General features: G+C 41.6%; 1 pseudogene across 1 annotated transcript; it reads left to right on the top strand.

The window, feature by feature from the left end:
• Positions 1 to 12,948: 12,948 nt before the first annotated feature.
• LOC307264328 (putative nuclease HARBI1) lies at positions 12,949 to 13,966 on the top strand (annotated as a pseudogene). Its single transcript has one exon. The product of its transcript is annotated as a putative nuclease HARBI1 (transcript).
• The last annotated feature ends 860 nt before the right edge of the window (positions 13,967 to 14,826 follow it).

The raw sequence follows: 14,826 nt of genomic DNA, 5'->3' as shown, positions 1-14,826 counted from the left end.
TTTAATGTTCGGTAGGGAGGCGGGGTACCCCTGTCAAGTATCTGCTGAATACACGGTAAGTTTCACTTGAAAATTATTTGAATTAATAATTATACATTTCTACTATAATGTGAAACATTGTGCTAATGTTTGACTATAACATCAAAATCATGTTATAGGTTGACAGCAGTATTGAGGCCAACATATCAGTGGAAGAGGTCACTGAAGAGCCACTGAAGTTATCTGACGTCCTTCAGGAAGCAATCCGAAACAGTGACCTCAAACAGAAAAAATTAAAAATAAAGCAAAGGCCACCAACATCTACAAGATAGGGATCCAAGTTTGGAGGTAAAACGTGAGGAGCCAGCAGAGGAAAGGGGGGAAATTGGATCCACAATTCCTTGGGCCTTACATAATCTCCACTATACAGGGGGAAAGTGTGGACAGCCGGGGAGTGGTGTTCCACAAAATGAATTACGACCACCTAGCTCTTTACATAGAGGAAACGCCTAGGGTTCTAGGGTTCCACATAAGTGCACTGTGCCCTCCTCCACCTCCACTGTGACACCCTCCACCCCCACTGTGCCCCCCCTCCACTGTGACACCCACCACCCCCACTGTGCCCCTCCTCCACCTCCCCTGTGCCCCCCTCCACCTCCACTGTGACACCCACTGTGCCCCCCTCCACCTCCACTGTGACACCCTCCACCCCCACTGTGCCCCCAGTGCCCCTCCTCCACCTCCATTGTGCCCCCCTCCAGCGTTACATTGTTGGGAAAACGTGTGCCTCCAACAAAGTCTGAAGAGACAAATAAACAGGATGGACCAGAGACCCTTCCACTGTCTCAAGAGGAAACATGGAGGAAGCGAAGTAAAAATAATAAAAGAAAGTCCCAATACTTCAGGCCCCCTCTTCCAACGAAAAAGAGAGCTGTTCAGGCTAAAACATACATGCCTACTAAAACATCGTCAGATGCAGGAGAAAAGCGAAAGGGATCCTGTCCACATTGGGGAGGAGAGGGAATCATTATACAACAAAGACTGTCAATAACAAACACCTGTACATGCTGCATCTCTCAATGAAGAGGAGACTATGCATTAAAAACGATCTGAAAATAGTTGCTCACCTTGACCCATGGATTTCTACCCTGCTTTTAGTGAACCAGCTATTTGAACAGGGTCCCAGGGAAAGCTGCTGTGGCTGAACAAAATTGACAGATTCAAGGGAAACTCATGGGATTGCTTCGGGACTGAGGAAGACTTTGTTGCTTCTCGACTGGACTACTTGGTCAAAACTGAAGTCCAACAGAATTGCAAGAATTCTGCTTGCCCTGTGGCAAAAAAGACATGCAACTCCGTTGACATCATGTCAGTATTTCCCTGTTTTTTTTAATTAAATTAATTTCCTGATTTTGGTAAATCAAATTAAAGTACTTTTATTTACTATTAATTAATGGTATGAACAAAGAATGTCTCGAGTTAATGATGAAGATTATACACATTAAATTTACTTCGTTTTTTTCAATTATGTTTTATTCTATTTCCAGATGTGCATATTTTGGGAACTGACAGGCTGATATTGACAAGAGGGCAAATGAATCCCTAAAAGTGCTTTCTTGCAAAAGGTTAGTTCATGCATATATTTCGGATAATTCATTGTTAAAAGCATATACCTATCAGTTCCACAGAACTACATACATTGCAAATAATTTTTTTAGGTATGAAGACCAACTATACATTTTGCTGACCTTGATCAATCATATGGATGTGACCATTGTACTGTTGCATTAATTGAATGTTTTCAGAACAAAGCCTGCCAATTTGAAATTTGAATAAATGATTTTCAATTTTGAAAACATGTCTCGATTTGTCTTTGGTGTGAACTCATCTGCATTAGGGTTGCCGCGGTGTTGACCTTTTCACACCGAGTAATAAACTCGTGTCAACACCGGTATTACCGAGTACACCAACTGTAGGCTACATTGCAACGGAAAAAAAACCCCGTAAAAGGCGACACCGCACATTCAAGAAAAGACACGCGTAGTCTCTGTAGTGCGGCTTTCCCTCTTTAAAGAGATCCTATTATACTACTTTTCTGGTCTTAATTTCTTGTTAAAAACTGCTATAAAGCAACCTGACACGAATCACATCACAAAAAACTATGTAGATTTTCGGGACTCTTACCCTAGCGAGCACAGCAGTCTCCCTCTACACCACATGTGTCAATCTCAAGGCCTGAGGGCCATATGTGGCCCACCACGTCATTTCATGTGGCCCGCGAGTGCTTAATTGGTATTTAAAATAAAGGTTGTCTTCTTATTATAGGTCTATGTTGCTTAAATTGTGCATTGACAATAAACTACATTTCCCACAATGCATGGCGATTATGTTACCCGAGAAGTGACGGCATCCCGCCACTAGATCGCAGTGCAACAAGTGAGATTGAGCAGAAATATCCACAAATGATCTCAAAATGTCCAGGAAGCGAAAGATTGATGCAGATGAAAGGTTGTTTCTTGAAAGATGGGAAGGCGAATATATGTGTGTGCTACAAGGAGAAAAACCGGTATGTCTTTTGTGTTACGAGGCGGTGTCGGTCATCAAAGAGTACAATCTACGTCGGCATTATGAAACCAAACACGGAGCCAAGTATGCTAAAGTTAGCCTTCAAGAAAAACAAAAAATTGTTAAAGAGTTAAAAGGCAACCTGCGATCGCAACAGCATGTGTTCACAAAAGCCACAACCAAAAACGATGAAGCAGTGAAAGCTAGCTTTATTGTAGCTGAAGAAATCGCCCGCCCTTCAAAGTCTTTTTCAGAGGGTGCCTTTGTGAAGCAGTGCATGCTGAAGGTGTGTGAGCAGGTGTGCCCCGACCAGATACAGGCTTTTAAAAATGTCAGTTTGTCAAGAAACACCATCGCGGACCGAGTCAAGGTGCAGGAAACATGTCAGCACAGCTGGCTGAAGAGTCACGCAGTTACACAGCTTTTTCATTAACTGTTGATGAAAGCACAGACAACAGGGACACGGCCATGGACATATAGAGAAATGGACACCGGACTGAAACATGGCGCCCATTCATTCCTATGAAAGCTGCTCATTGGCGCAGGGAAGCCATAAGGAAGTGATTTTCTGCTTCATGGGTGCCTAACACGCCCCTAAAGCATGACGCGCAGGGTACGTTTCACCGACGTTACTCATTCTCGAGCAGTGTAATGTTATATGTCTGCTAAGTGGGACGAGCACAGTTGCATTGTTTATCGACCATGGAAGTATACATTACTAATCCCCGATGATTCTCTATATGTAATCTTTAAATTACACCCTGTCGTAGTAAAGTAATATAGTGATAAATGAAGATTACTCCCGCCATCGGAGGCCGGGCCGGCCGAAGCAACGGTTGTTTCACTACGACTCCTTTTAGCGGCTCCACACTTAACGGCCAAAACTAATAATAATAATGGATAGGATTTATATAGCGCTTTATTCCCTAAGGACTCAAAGCGCTTACAGGGTTCCAGGTTCCATTCATTCACACACAGTCATACCGGTGGTGGTAAACTACGAGAGTAGCCACAGCTGCCCTGGGGCAGACTGATGTGGCTGCCATTCCGCGCCAACGGACCCTCCGACCACCTCCTCAAACATACAGCAGTCATGCACATTCACACCAGGCAAGGTGGGTGAAGTGTCTTGCCCAAGGACACAACAACCATGACACAGGTGGCCGGGCGGGGATCGAACCGCCAACCCTTCGATCATTGGCCAACCCGCTCTACCAACTGAGCCACTGTCGCCCCGAACTGAAAATAAAACGGCTATAAAACACTTTCGGTGGCGTTTTGAAAAGCGAAAACTTCCATTATATTAGTACATTAGTAAAATTTAGCGGAGATACATTCTTGATTGACGAAATTGTATTGGGAATGAATGGGGATGGCACCCTATGATCTCCATTTTGTTTTACGGACCCGTCCCAGACAGTCAAAGCGTGTAATACCAGGCGTGGCCACCTGGCCATGCTGGATTCTCGGAGAAGGCACAGCCCTTAACCTTTATTTATACAGGTAAATCCCATTGAGACCGAAGACTCTTTTTCAAGGGAGACCTGTTCCCATTCCCACGTTACCATTCACACACACATTCATACACCGATAGCAGGCTAACTGTCAAACATACACACGAGGCAAGGTGGGTGAAGTGTCTTGCAGTCCTGGGGGCCTGACTGGAACACAGACAGGTCTGAACTACCAAGTCGGAAATTTCCGAGTTCCGAGTATAGAAGAACGCTAGCCTGGTTCTACCAGACCATCGTACTTCATTTCATTTGTACAGAAGGTCTGGAATTGCTCAATTGACAAACGTTAACTCACTTGAAGGCGGGTGTCTGTTGAAGTTTAAAACTATTGGATCTGCCCAGTGCCACTCTGGATCTGCCAACCAACCATTCTGTTCGCTGATTGGACCGGCAGAAATCTGTCCGGAGAAAACCTAAGAATATACCGCACACCCAGACTGACCACTGAAGGGAAATGAAAATTGAGCGGAAGTAGTAGGCGGGCGGTGTCAAGCTAAAGGAATGCAGCATTCAACTGAAACTGGCATGCAACTTCGACGTCATTGTTCTCAGCCACTTCCTCTGTTCGCTGGTTGGACACTCAGACATTTTTTAGAGCAAAATCCCACTAATACGCTCCATCCCCAGACTGACTACTGAAGGGAAAATGAAATTTGCAGAGCCAGGCTAACTGTTTCTTGCATTCTGGTGATTTTATAAACACAAAATTAGTTGTTCACATCATTGTGCACTTTCACATTTTAGCCAAAGAAGGAAAGGATTGCTGCCTTCATCTTTACTAACATTTTAGTAAAAAAAAATAGACAGAAGAAAATTGCCGCTACAGTCTTTGACCTCTGACAGCCAGATACAGAAATTTCAAGGCGGAGTTTTTTTCCTTCATGTTGAGGTGATAGCAGATTATTATTGTTTCTCTTGCATGACATAATCTACACTTGAATGAGGACTGGATCTTGAACGATCAAAAAATGTATATCAATTTCAAATGGATTATGCAAACTATATTCAATTTGTCACGTGGTGCAAAAAGTCCCGGTGGCTCCAGCAGCAGCTGTGCGCAGCGTGAACCTCAAACTGCATCTTAACTAACTGGGTCAAGTGACAACACGACATCGGACTAATTTAGTAAAGCCTCATTCACGCAGCCTTTCCCTTGAAGGGACCATTTGTGACTTTATATGGTCACCGAGTGGACTCAATGTGAAAAATGTAGGCCTACGCTTGGCTACTTGTCTAATGTCAGCACATCTGGTGAAGCCCTACAATAATAAGTTAATGACAAAAACCAAACTTCATAGTGATAAAATACGGCAAAAACTGACACAGGTCCCAGTTTACTCTGCAGAGTTAAAGAGATCCTATTATAGTACTTTTCTGGTCTTCATTTCTTGTTAAAAACTGCTACAGAGCAACCTGACACGAATCACATCACAAAAAACGATGTAGATTTTCAGGACACTCTTCCTCTTACCCTAGCGAGCACAGCAGTCTCTCTCTACACCATGGTATCTGCACATTTTTAAAGTTCAAATTTAAAGACATTTAAGACCTTTTTAAGACCTCCAAAATGAAAAAATAATACCAATACCGCGGTAACAGAAATCGACAAACTACACTACAGTATACTCCGTAAAGGGTTGCATTAAATCTGACTAACAAATATTCAATGCACTTTTTGGACATATTCATATCTCAAAAGAAAAATAATACCCCGTCTTTGCAAAATCATATAGTGACTGAAAACTATAGAGATTTTTTACAAATGGTCTTTAGATATGATAGGGTTTCAGTAGAGAGTGGGTAGAAAAGACAAGTCTTCTAGGCTTTAGTTGACTAGGGTAGCTATTTTGAACCTTAGTTTTAATAAGGGGGTCAATATTAAGTAATATTATAAAATATAGATAATGTTATGAATGTGTGTGTGATTATAATAACAGACGACTTATCAATTACATTCAAATAAAACCTTCTTTTATCATGTCTTTCCAGATTTATAAGCACTGGTGACAGCTACACGACAATTGCGGCCAGTTTCCGCTTGGGAATATCCACTGTGGCCAAAATTGTTAGGGAGACCTGCAAGGCGATCTGGGAGGATCTCAAGGAGACCCACATGCCGTGTCCTACCCAGGCCCTTTGGAGGAAAACAGCGGAGAGGTTCCAGGAAGAATGGAATTTCCCAAATTGCATCAGTGCACTTGATGGGAAACACGTTGTGATCCAGGCACCTCCAAACACTAGATCACAGTTTTTTAATTATAAGGGAACGTTCCTTGTTGTTTTGCTGGCCCTTGGGGACGCAGACTACAGATTTTTGTAGGTCGATGTTGGTGGCTTTGGCAGCAACAGCGACGGAGGAATCTTTGCCAACTCCAACCTAGGCAAAGGCCTCCTGTCAGGCGAGCTAGATATTCCGCCTCCCTCTCTCCTACCATCAGCCTCGGAGTTGGGACCAGTACCATACGTTGTGGTGGCGGATGAGGCTTTCCCAATGAAGCCGTACCTTCTCCGGCCCTATCCAGGGCGCCACCTGTCTGAGGACAAGAAGGTATTCAATTACCGCCTCTCCAGAGCCCGGCGTATTGTGGAGAATGCGTTCGGCATTCTCACCCAGCGCTGGAGGGTGTACTGCCGGAGGCTGCAGGTCTGCCCCAGGCCCCCAGGATGCTGCCTTCTCTGAGCAGCCAGCATGGACTAGTGGCCAACCCATTGGTACTGCATGCTGTGAATGGGAGCTTATTTTCCATGGAGCCCAGAGGCAGATTTCCCCGTCCACACAATACAAGCGGCGAACAAGATTGTGTCTCCGCAAATTTTTTCTGGATATCAATCATAGGCTCATACTTATCTTTAGACCATGTACTAATAAAACTGAAGTTTTCTCATTTAAAAACGCCACCTCAAGCGTTTTATTAGCCCAATGGCTTTCAGTTTGTTTTCGCGGGAGGAGGAGGCATGGGTTACACTCGGTTACACTGCTTTCTTCATCCAAGAACGTCAGTGAAACGTACACTGCGCGTCACGCTTTAGGGGCGTGTTGGGACCATGGACGCGGAAGCCAAAGCCAGGAATACTTCCTGTATGGTCGCCCTGCGCCAATGAGCAGCTTTCATAGGAATGAATGGCTTCAACGTTCCAACTGTTTTCAGTCCGCTGTCCATTTCTTTATAGGTCCATGGTCTGCCCTGAGGTAGCAGATTCCATTATAAAGGCCACCTGCATCCTCAACAACTACCTTCACCCTGCTGACGGAGGCCAAGGTCAAGGCGTGGAGCAAGAGGAAGATGTAGTAGAAAGCTTCCTAGCTCCCATTCAGAACCTGCGGGGGAATAGGGCATCTGCTGAAGCCCTGAAAGTACGGGACAATTTAAGCAGGTTCTTTGGGTCCCCAGCTGGAGCACTGTCCTGGCAAAACAACCATGTGCAGTGCGGCTTGTTTAAAGCGATTTTTTTTTCTTTTCGATCAGTTATTACTTAGTTAATTAATTACATAATATGTTAAAGATTAAAAATATGTTCACCTTTAAAATGGTATATGTTCACTATTCAATGTTTCAAATATGTTCACCTTAAAATGATAAAAAAAAATATGTTCAAATATGTTCACCTTAAAATGATTTAAAAAAATATTTGTCAATATTTTCACTTTTAAATTATAAAAATATTGTTGGTGTCATTATGCTACTCTTGTTTCATTTGGTGAATATGCAGTTTTGTGTTTGACCACTGGGTGGAACATTGGCTCATGGGAAAGCTTACAGATAATCAATCACCTGGAAGCTAACAGTGTTGTACCATGTCAGAGTGGCTAGTCATTGGAATGTTTGCACTGTAGAGAACTGAATGTAATATACCTTACCTGGAAAATGGACTAAACCGGAATATGTGCTATGCTATGGTGAGAATTCACCAACATGATCAATAAATGGGTTACAGCACTCAAATATACTGAATGTATTGGACATTGGTTTATTTGCAGCCCGGCGTATATGACTGAGTTTTTCCACTTCCACCACATTGGCCTAGAGCTGGTTAAAAGGCTTTGCAAATATGTTCACCTTAAAATGATAAACATATGTTAAACCCTACATGTTAAATATATAACTTTTTCAATAGTAAATGTGGTGTATAAAGTTATTTGCACATGATCAGTTCTTTTATCTTCAATAATCACAATTTTCTGATAAAAATATTTAACTTTTGAGCAATAATAAATGCCATGTTTTTGTGTTACCAATTGTATTTCAATTAACACACACAACTTCTTTTAAGAACAATAATTTAATTTGAAAACATAAAACTGATTATATATTATTATTTAATTACAAAGAATCAAATGCAGTGAAATGCTGATTGTAAAGTGGCCCGAACCCTGCCTGATGGCACAGCTCAACAAATTTTAATTTGAACCACGACTGCCTTTCAGGGGCTAGTCGCCTCACTGTGGGAGCAAAGCTAAGCAGAAAGAGGGTCACTTCGTCCCTTTCGTCCCTCTGATGGGCCTTCCCTGCATCCCTTGCCTCCTTCCTCTTCAGGTACTCCTCAATGTGATTTTCCTCAAGCATTTTCCTTTTTGCTGCTTTCCGGGGGAAGCAACAGAGCTGCACTCCCCCTCACTCAGGTCTGACTCTGCTGCTTTCCCTGCTGCCTGCCCTGCCTCCTCCTCCTCCTGCTGCTGCTGCTCTTCCTCACCATCCACATTGCTCTGGGTGCTGTTCAAAAGCAAGTAATTAGTACTTTGCCTTGCAGCATATAGATTTTGTATCATTAAAAAATGGTAACAAATTGTCAATTTACAATTTATTTATTTTAGACAGAAACAAGAGCAGTTTTGTCTTTGACTGGGAAATGTTATTTGAAACTATTGTTATACTTATCTAGCCCTATATACATCCCAGCTGTCAGCTGTATTATAGGAATATATATTGCATCTGCCTACCTCCTTAATGATGTGGAGGCATTCAAGAAGGACAAGGCTTCCATATACTTCCACCTCTTCCTGGTCCCTCCTGCCTGTCCACTCCTCACCTCGCTTTTCTACCTCTTCTTCCTGACGTAGGTGTCTCTCAAATTCTTCCATATTTTTTTGATCTCCTCCACTATAATAGAATAATAGACACAAATGTTTTCATCACTATAGAAAATCACATTGTTGCCTGCCATTATATTGTAACAATAAACATCAGGCCTAACATAGCAGCATCACTTTAAATGTCATATTTAACATTTTAATTAAAAATAATTCTCTCTCTTAATCAAAATTATACCCTGATTTTCTATCCAGTTTGCTTCAGAAATTTGTCCTAATACATTGCAAAAAGAGTTATCCAAACAGATTAATTTATCGCTGTATCTAGGCAGAACAAGGATAATAACTCGATCTCTCATTGGTTAGGACTTCATGAAGTTCAGAGCGTGTTAATTTAATATGTGATGATGGGTAAATCAGCCAATGATATTTTGTTATTATAGTGGGTGGGATAAAAAAAACATCGCTAGGCCTTCGTAAAGGCCAGACTGGTCAGTGAGCGCGAAGTGTGAAAGGAGTATCGGCTGCTGGAGAAGAAACAGCAGTGTTGCTAGTTTGGTGATTTCGAAGATAATTAAGCGATCAATAATCCAAAAAGGACTTCTGCATTAGGATTAACGGAAAAGGGTCAACTTGGGAGGCATTTTGACAATCATCAACGCTATGTGGAATACTGACGGCAGGAAAACTAACAGGTTGTTTTGTCGGAGTTGGCTGCTTTTTTCATCGGAAAAATTGTGGATTTACTAGCCTATTGTCACATGGATTCTGCTGCACACCGGCAAGCTACGGTGAGTTTGAAAATGTTTTGAGAAGTCCGATTGGACCTGATGTATTAACAGTCGCAGGAAGAATTGAGAAATATTAGCTGGCTTGTTCATTGGTATTGTCATAGCACTCACTTGATTTTGTGCGACTCATAGCCTATAGCTCGCGCCATATTTTGCAATCCTGAAAATGAAATGTAATAGTTACTTGCTCATGAAAGGGTTGGGGTCGGTCAGTTTGTAAAATGGAAATTTTATTATAAAACACGCTACTTGCTCCAGTTCTTGATTATCAAGGTCCAGAAGCTGGCATAAGGTAGCAACATGTTTTCGTAATTTAGTTGACCTTAGGAGTTCTGCATTTCCTGCCTTGCACTCTTGTGAATATTTCCTGAGGCAGTCACACCCACGAATATTGGTTGTTGTCCCAATCCTGGCAAACAGATACGGGTTGCTGTCAAGTACGCTAACTTCACTCCGTCTTTTTATCAGGAAATCAAGAGAAGATTTTGTGCGGTCAAGAAGCAGAATGGGCACCTTTCTACCCCTCTTTCCACGTGTCACAATCCGTGTCAGCTTTTTGCTGAGTTGTTTTTCCACTGTTGACAGTGTTTCATATATGTCCTTATTCACAGGGCCAGTGTCTGCTTTAAGGTATGTCTCCAAGGTTAACCGTGATGCTTCTCCTTCACGCTTCTTATGAAATACTATTATTTGTGCAAGAAGGATCTCACTTAGCATCTTGTATGCTGTGGTGCTCACACGCTCTCTTAACTCTGCTTTTGCATCATCCTCTACTTTCCTCAAATAGTTCTGCAGAGTGACAACATCCTCTGTCAAAGGTACACAGTCTTCCTTGTCCCACCTCCGTTGTTCCAGTGTACTATGAGCATTAGTTGACACATAACTGGACCAAGAACAATCTAGCAACTCCTGAAACTTCTTAGCCTTTTTCTCAGCTAAAACATCTGATATCATCAAGCAATGTCCAATCCAGGTTTGTGTTGCCCCTTTGAGAGAAAACCCAATTTTGACTGCAGTAGATGGCTTTCCATATTCAGTGCACTCTGTGTTGTAGTTTGACACCCTCCTAGTTTTTACTGTAACTTGCTTTTTTTTTTGTTTTTTTTCTTCAATGGCTCAGCAGGCTGGCTTGAACCACCTTTAGTTGCTTGCTGCTCAGCTTCCAGGACCTCCTGTTCATTGGATGATGAGTGGCAGCAGCTACACACGCTCAGCAAACTGGTGAATAGCTATTTTAATCCACCACAATAGCAATACATGCGCTGCCTTTACTGTTAAGCTGAGTGAGAAACACAACTTACTTTCTAGTGTCTGATAAAATTATATATTTTTTAGGCGATTCATTGGAATAAATCCAGAAAGAGGCACGAAGGCTGCGGTCAAAAAAACGGAAAAGGGAAGAAAAAGTCGACTGTAAACCCACGTGTCAACTCTACTCAAAAAACTGATGGACTTTCCCTGGGACTTCATTTAAAACGGGGAGTTGAGGTTATTCCTTCCCTTATTCCTTGGTTTCTTTTTCTACCCTGAGAGGTTTGACTATAACCAAAAAGTTGGCTTTCTTTTCAATTTTACCTCTGGAGTTTTGGACATGAATCAGGATAGGCAGTTGAAGATGATGATGAGTTTTGGACCTTGCAGATATTAGTTGGCTTTGATTTATTTATAAATTGTATTAATGGAATATTATTAATATATTATCTCTCTATCTCTCTCTCATATATATATATATATATATATATATATATATATATATATATATATATATATATATATATATGAATTGTATTTTTTTTTAAGAGAGAATTTCATTGAAGAATAATTTTTTATTTCAAGTTCTTTGCTGATGAAGGGGAGTATCTCACAGCATTGGAGTTCTTCAGAATTTCAGCTCATAATGTGAAATATGCAGATTCATTCCACGCAGATCCTCTCCAGAGGTCCGCTACTCGCACATGTTCAGCAACTTGAAGAAGTTTTAGTCAAAAGCAGAGGTTGTTTAATGTATGTCAGCCTGGATTGCCCCCATACATTTGGTCATATGTTTTAAGGAATTGTGGCCTTTTTCAAATGTGTTCTCTATACTGTACATTAAAATACAATGGTAAAGGACATTAGGAAGCTGTGGTTTTTTTCTCTCATATTCAACATCATTGAAACATTTTCAATAACAAAGAAGGCCGACATCCAGTAAGGTCTTTTGTAGCCTTTTCTTAACTAAAGGCCATACATCCTAGCGTGCCTATTCTAAATTTGTGTAATCTGCTAAATCAGTTTATTTTTTTGTAATAAATAATAGTTTTGTTAAATGTATGTTAAACAAATGTATCTACAAAGCAGCCTTTTAAAACTAATCAGTTAACTGTAAGATACTGTAAAATACAGCAATATAATGTTTTTTTAATCAAGTCAGTTTAACTAGAAAATACTGTTAAAGTTCAATAAAAAAATAGTTCATACTGTTTTTTTCATTAACAGCATTATTCCGTCAATTTTAGTGACAGTCAAATAATGTTATTTTAACAAAGAAAATGGCAACCCTGCTGCCTGTCAATTTCAGTGACAGTCAAATAATGTTAATTTAACAGGAAGAAAATGGCAACCCTGCTGCCAGTTGATTACTGTGTTTTACTGAAAAAACAGGTTCATATAGTTTTCCTCATTAACATCATAATCATGTCAATTTTTGTCACAGTCAAATAATGTTAATTTAACAGGAAGAAAATGGCAACCCTGCTGCCAGTTGATTACTGTGTTTTACTGAAAAAACAGGTTCATATAGTTTTCCTCATTAACATCATAATCATGTCAATTTTTGTCACAGTCAAATAATGTTAATTTAACAGTAAGAAAATGGCAAGTCAGAGACTAAAATGCCGTTTAAACTGGATTAATTTAAAGCTACTTGCACAGACTCAGTTTAAAATAGTCCTAGATTAAAGCTATTCTGGATTAAACAAAGCCACTTGCAAGACTGACGACTAGAGCTACTCTAGGTCTAAATTTGAGCATAAATTAATCCTCCAAGGAGGCAGGTTTAACTTCATTTTAGTGGTGTTTGTGAGAGAGCATGGACTATTTGGAATATCTAAATCAAGACTCCCACTGCAGAGGCCAGCCAGAGGAGTACTTGTGGATAGGTCTAATCCATTCAATTTATTTGATGAACTTACAATTCGAGACCGCTTTCGGATGTATAAAGAAAATGCACTGGAAATAACAACTTTGCTTGAGCCTAGTCTTTCCCCACTTCTTTTCAAGTCCTGATCACTCTGAGGTTTTTGGCAACTGGAACATTTCACCGTGAAACCGGTGATTTGTGTGGTGCCAGTGAAGCAACTGTGTGTAGAATAGTTCATAGAATCTGCAGTGCCATTTGTGAACTAAGGAGTTTATACATCAAGTTTCCTGATGCTGCAGGCCAAGCCAACTATAAAGTCCAATTCTATGAATAAGGGCACTTTCCAGGAGTGATCGGCTGTATAGATGGATGTCATGTTCCCATCAAGTGTCCATCAACTCCTGATGCTGAGGAGTACAGGAACCGGAAGAACTGGTTTCCCATCAATGTCCAGGCTGTCTGCACACCTAATTTAGAATTTTCCAACATTGTTGCACGTTGGAAAGGTGCGACTCATGATTCAAGGATTTTTCTAAACTCATCATTGTGTGCTCAGTTTCAGAGAGGACAACATAGCGGCATACTTCTGGGTGACAGTGGATATGGTCAGAGTAACTTTTTATTCACTCCATACATACATCCCACAACAGCTGAGCAGCAAAGATACAACAGAGCTCACATACACACTAGAGGGATGGTTGAGCGGATGTTTGGAATGTGGAAAAATAGATTCCAGTGTTTAAGGAATACACTTCGTTTTGAGCCAAGAACGTTAGTCACGTATTGTAACTCTAGATTCTATGAGTATAGGCGCAGCCTTTTAAGGCTATCGCTATTGGGTTTGTCCTTCGGCGCTAGCCGTAGCACTGAAAAATTAATAATCCCCGCCCACCAACAGCGTGGGCCTCTATCACGTCCGCAGCTCGCACATATAAGCGGGCGCCAGTGGACGTTCTGCTCCCAATAAACAGCTTTTCTTCAGCTATTTAAAGGTCAAATGAGGCCGATCACTTAAAAGGCTGCGCCTATACTCATAGAATCTAGAGTTACAATACGTAACTAACGTTCTATATCGTATAGGCTTCGCCTTTTAAGGCTATCGCTATTGGGTTAAAGGGCGAAGCACGATGTAGTCTATGCCTCAATGGTCCCGTTCAGTACCAGAAACACAGCTACACACGTGCCAGTACCATGCGTCAGACGTAGCATAACATACGTCATGCGTCTAACAGCACGTCATCAACGAGCAGCTCTAATGTGTCTGATAAGACACAAGAACTCTCGGCATGACTATTTGACTACACATCACATTTGTTTAATATGTGAGGAATAGTCACACAATCACACTCACTCTGACAAAGCACTCAGCACTGAGTGTGTCATAGAGAGGCGCGACATGTCTCTTAGGTAAAACCTAATAAAAGAGCATGGGGAAGCCCAGGAGGCTGCTGTGCAGATATCCTCCATAGGCAGTCCTTTTTGCAGAGCGACAGAGGACGAGATTCCTCTAGTCGAATGAGCTCTGATATTCTCAGGTGGCTCCGCCCCCGTTGACACATAAGCCTGTGTGATCGCTTCACACAGCCAATGTGACAGGCGTTGTGTAGTCAGGGGAAGGCCTTGTGAATGTTCCCTGTAATGCACAAATAACTGTTGAGATTTGCGCATGGCCTCCGTGCGCTTTACATAGCATGCAAGCGCGCGCACGGGGCACAAGAGATGGGCTGTTGCTTCCTCCTCAGATTGATGAGGAGGAAGGGAGAAACCATTGAGTGTTATTACTCTCGATCTGAACGAACTAGTAATACTCTTTGGTGTAAAAGCCGG

Source organism: Ammodytes marinus (genome assembly GCF_949987685.1).
Source record: "Ammodytes marinus genome assembly, chromosome: 1".
NCBI classification, from domain to species: Eukaryota; Metazoa; Chordata; class Actinopteri; order Uranoscopiformes; family Ammodytidae; genus Ammodytes; species Ammodytes marinus.
This window is presented reverse-complemented; position numbering and strand designations above follow the sequence as displayed.